Consider the following 5,489-nt stretch of genomic DNA (forward strand, 5'->3'; position numbering starts at 1 on the left):
TAAGGCATTGCCATATTGCTTTCCACAGTGGTTGTGTCACTTCACAGTCACACAAGCAGTGTATGAGAGTCCCAATCTCTCCACATCCCCACCAGCATTTGTTATTTTCTGTCTCATTGAACCTTACCATCAGTGCTGGGGTGAGATGGTATATCTCATTGATGTTTTGATTTACATCTCTCTGATGGCCAATGATTGTGAACATCTTTTCATGTATTAGCTGACCACCTGAATATCCTCCTTGGTGAAGTGTCTATTTATGTCTTCTGCCCATTTTTCAATTGAATTTTTAATTCTTTTGATGTTGAGGAGTTGGAGTTTTCCATCAATCTTAGAGATAAGTCCCTTGCCAGATATGTAATTATCAGCAAATATGAATTTGTTGCTGTCCATTTTGTCATGTGCTTTTTCATTGTGTCACTTTCTATGTTCCATAAAATTTTCAATGCTGAGTTCGTTTTGTTTATGAATCATGTTATCACTTCCTTTATTGTTATTGCTTTAGTATTTGCTGAATATTTATGCTGGTCCTCTTTTTTATTTTGATGTGAAGGTTTATAATTTTTTTGAGGTTACCCTGTGATTTATAGCTTTCTTCCCAAGTTTTGAACATTTCCTTCTATCTTGTAGTTGTCTTGACTTCCCTACCATCTAGAAGTTCTGTAACGACACAGATTTTTTTCCCTCTTTTTGGTTTGTAATTGTCCTCATTTGTCAGTTGGTGTCTCTGGTTCCCTGTTTACAATCTTGTAGGCTTATTTACTTTGGATACTTCCATAGCTGGTTGGGTTTCTGGGTTATATCATCACGTATGTTATTGGTCAGTTGTTAGGTGTTGTTGCTTTTCTGTGCAAAGGGCTTCCTTTAGTATCTCTTGTAAGGTTGGTCTGGTTTTAACAAATTCCCTTAATTTCTGCTTATCTGGAAATCTCCTAATTTCACCCTCATATTTAAGGGACAATTTTGCTGGGTACATAATTCTTGGGTGGAAATTTTTCTCTTTCAGGGTTTTATATATACCACCCTACAGTCTTCTCACCTACATGGTTTCTGTAGAGAAATCCAAGCTTAGTCTTATTGGTTTCCCCTTGTGGGTAACTTTACATTTTCCCTGTGCTGCTCTCATGATTCTTTCTTTGTCTTTGGTTTTGGTGAGTTTGATGACGATATGTCTTGGTGTTCACCTTTTGGGGTCTATCTTTTTTGGGGTTTGTTGGACTTCCTGAATGGATATATTCTCATCTTTCATAATATCAGAGAAATTCTCCTCCAACAAATCTTGGACAATTTTCTCAGTGGTTTCATTTTTCTCTTCCTGTTCTGGAATTCCAATGACACATAAGTTATTCCTTTTGATGGTATCCCACATGAACCTTAGGCTTTCTTTCTTTTGTTTTGATCTTTTTTTCTGATTGATCCCTTTCCAAAGAAGTATTCAGGTATTTTTCTTCTGTCTCATTAATTCTGTCTCCTATCACATCAATTCTTCTCCTTTGCCCTTCCAATGTGTTATCTATTTCTGACAATTTAGTATTAATCTTTTGGATTGCTATCTGTAGATTTAGAATAATTTCTAATTTTTCATTTAATGTGTCATTTTGTTCCTGTATTTTCTTCCAAAATTCGTCTAGGGTTTTGTCTGTGTTTTCCTTGGTCTGTCTCTCAATCCTTTGAAGATACCTAAATATAATTCTTTTGAATTCCTTATCAGGGACTTCCAGTGTTGTGTCTTCCGCAGGGATGTGTTTTGGGTCTGTATCCTGGTCCCTTGTTTCTCCTGCTTTATCTTGCTTCTTTGTGTGGACTGTGTTGCTCTGTTGTTTCTGAGGCATTGTGATGTTTTTGTGTTTATATTTAATTGGTTATTATATGTTGGAGTGACTTACCCACAATTTTTGTTTTCTTTGTTTTGTTTGTATGTTATTTATACAGGCAGGGTACTGTGCTGTGCTCCTCTATTCACTAGTTGAAAGCACTTATACATTCACCACCTGTCTCCTTTCCTTTGTCAGCCTCTCGTATGTCCTTGCTGACCCTGGCAAACAAAGCCTGTTCTTAGGTCCCTTAGAATCCAAATGAGAATGCTATCACTTTAAAATCCAAAATGGTTGCCACTTGTAAACATTCAAAATGGCTGTGCCTTTGGTCACTTTAAATATCAAAATGGCTGCCACATGTAAACAATCAAAATGGCTGCACCCTCCAGACAGCAGAGAGTCCACAGCTCAGGTTGCCTTCCTCTTTGCTGTTTCCCTTCCTAGTCATAGGTTACCAGAGCAGTTGTCCCTGGAGCCCTTGGTGACTGGGTTTTAACAAATCTTTAGGTCAATTCTCAGGTCCCAACACCACTTGGAAATATTCAGGCTGTTGGTCTCGTCAGAGTAGCTGACAGTCCGCAGCTCTGACCATCTCTGTACTCATTGTTTTTTGTTCAGGTTTTTCCACTAGTTGATGCCTAATCCACTTCTGTATAGTTCCTTTCAAAGCTCAGGTTTCCAGGATTATCTTCCTTATCTCTGTCAATTGGTTTTTCTTTTCTCTGTTGAAGAGGGTCTGTGTCGCTTGGCTGCCTATTCCTCTATCTTACTGGAAGTCCTCACAAGTAAAATCTTAATGAAGATAATTCAAAAATGGTTGCAACAGTATATTGACAGAGAGCTTCCAGAAATGCAAGCTGGATTCAGAAGAGGATGAGGAATGAGGGATATCATTGCTGATGTCCGATGGGTCTTGGCTCAAAGCAAAGAATACCAGAAAGATGTTTCCTTGTGCTTTATTGACTATGTGAAAGCATTTGATTGTGTGCATCATAACATATTGTGGAAAACATTGAGAAGAATGGGAATTCCAGAACACTTAATTGGAATCATGAGGAACCTGTACATAGACCAGGAGGCTATTGTTCAAACACAACAAAGGGATACTGCATGGTTTAAAATAAGGAAGAGATTGTGTCAGGGTTGTAGCCTTTCACCATACTTACTCAATCTGTATGCAGAACAAATAATCCAAGAACCTGGACTATATGAAGAAGAATATGGCATCAGGATTGGAGGAAGAATCATTAACAATCTGCAATACTCTGATGACACAACTTTGCTTGCTGAAAGTGAGGATGACTTGAAGTACTTACTGATGAAGATTGCAGAATACAGTCTGTAGTATGGATTACATCTCAATATAAAGAAAACAAAAATTTTCACAACTGGTCTTATAAGCAACATCATGATAAAAGGAGAAAAGATTGAAATTGTCAAAGACTTCACATTGCTTGCTTCTACAATCGACACCAATGGAAGCAGCAGTCAGGATGTGAGACGATGTATAGCACTGGGCAAATTGGCTGCAAAGGACCTCTTTCAAGTGCTGAAGAGCAAAGATGTGTCCTTGAGGACTAAGGTGCGCCTGACATAAGCCATGGTATTTTTAATCACCTCATATGCATGTGAGAGTTGGACAACGAATAAGAAAGACCAAAGAAGAATTGCTGCTTTTGAGCTGTGGTGCTGGTGAAGAATGCTGGAAGTACTATGGACTGACAAAAGAACTAACAGGTCTGTCCTGGAGGAAGTGCAGTCAGAAAGCTCCTTGGAGGTGAGAATGGCCAGACTTTGTCTCACATACTTTGGTCATGTTTTCAGAAGGGATCATTCCTTGGAGAAGGATGTCATGCTTGGTAAGGTGGAGGGTCGACAAAAGAGGGGAAGGCTCTCAATGAGACAGATTGACACAGTGGCAGCAGCGATGGGCTCAAGTATAACAATGATCATGGAGCTGGCTCAGGACCTAGTCGTGTTTCATTCTGCTGTGCATAGGGTCACTATGAGTTGGAGGTGACTCGATGGCACCTAACCACAACAACAACTCCAAGAATCCATGCAGACAAGGAAGACTATGAGAAGACTCGTAAACCCAAGGCAGACAAATGATTAGAAACTCTTCCACCACAAATGGAATTAAATTGCTGTGTCAGAGTACTGGTACCTCTCCTACAAATATCAAGTCTGAATTCTCCAACATATAACTGTCCTATAAAGTATAGGTCAAGGAATGGCTAAATATAATGCAATTAATGGGGCTGCCAATAAGTTGGCCACTGATTCATAGTGACCCCCCCATGCACAATAGGATTGGACAGTTCTTATTGATAGAAATGGCATTGTATATTTGTAGAAGGAGATAACCAGGCCTTTCTTCCTAGTCTGTTTTAATCTGGCGCTCTGCTGGAGCCCATTCAATATCATAGCAGCATACAAGTCTCCACTGCTAGTTGGCTGTACTTGAGGCAATTTGGTCAGGAATAAAACCTAGGTCTCCCACATGGAAGCCATGAATTCTACCACTGAATCACCACAGCCATCCACCTAGCTTGAGTCATGACTTCTGTTAGGCCTTTTTACTGCAAAATAGGCAATGTAAGATAATAGATGACTGCTTAGTTTTCTATGGAGTCATCACCACACCTACTTAGTGATTGATACAGTTTTTGACAATATCAGCATAAGACGTTACATTTAAAGTTTTAGATTACTTACAGTCAATTTAGTTGACACCCATCATTTTGTGGATGGGAAACCAAGATTCAGAGAAGTTCATTTGCTCCATGTCATGATTTTAATAAATGATAGAGTTCAAAAGAGAATCTAGGTCTCTTGGCACTAAATCTACAAACCTTTGCAGTATACTACACAGTTGCTAGTATATTAAAATATAAAACATTTAGGTCTACATTTTCTTTTATTCAGACTTTAGCCAGTAAGAATTCCCTTGGATATTAGTATTTTTCATCTGAGTAACCTATATTCTGGCCATACCTAAAGCACATACTTTGCAACTATTTCTCAAAAAATTAAATTGAAATGGGAAACAATCTAAACAGCCATCTATAAGGAATTAATAACTTATCATATATTCATACAATAAGATATTGTTAGGCCATTTGAAAGAATGTGGTAACTCATTTTTTAATATCCTAGCATGAAAAATTAAAAAAGATTTAGTTAAAATGGTCTTCTTTTTGGAAATCCTTTGGTCAAATATATAAGAACTACCCTAATATATCTATGGAATGATCTCATTTTAAAATTCTACTTTTGGTTATACAATCTATATTTGGTACATAAACAAAAATTTGTTTAATAGTGGGTATCTTGGGGAATAGGAATGAGAGGGAGAATTTCATGATATACTACATATATTTCTGGGATTTTTTTTTAACAAGGATATATTTGCTTTTATAGAGAAAAATTAGAAGATAAAGATGAGGAAATTACATAAAATGAAATGCTAAATTTTATAGGCTATGTAGTATTTGTAGTTGTTAGGTGCCGTCAAGTCGTTTCCAACTCATAGTGACCCCATGCACAGCAGAATGAAACACTGCCTGATCCCGTGCCAGCTCCATGATCCCTGCTATACTTGAGCCCATCATCGCAGTCACCATGTCAATCCATCTCATTGAAGTCCTCCCCCTCTTTTGTCGACCCTCC

The sequence above is a fragment of the Orycteropus afer genome, unplaced genomic scaffold (genome assembly GCF_000298275.1).
Source record: "Orycteropus afer afer isolate SDZICR_OR568_19922 unplaced genomic scaffold, OryAfe1.0 scaffold00084, whole genome shotgun sequence".
NCBI lineage: Eukaryota > Metazoa > Chordata > Mammalia > Tubulidentata > Orycteropodidae > Orycteropus > Orycteropus afer.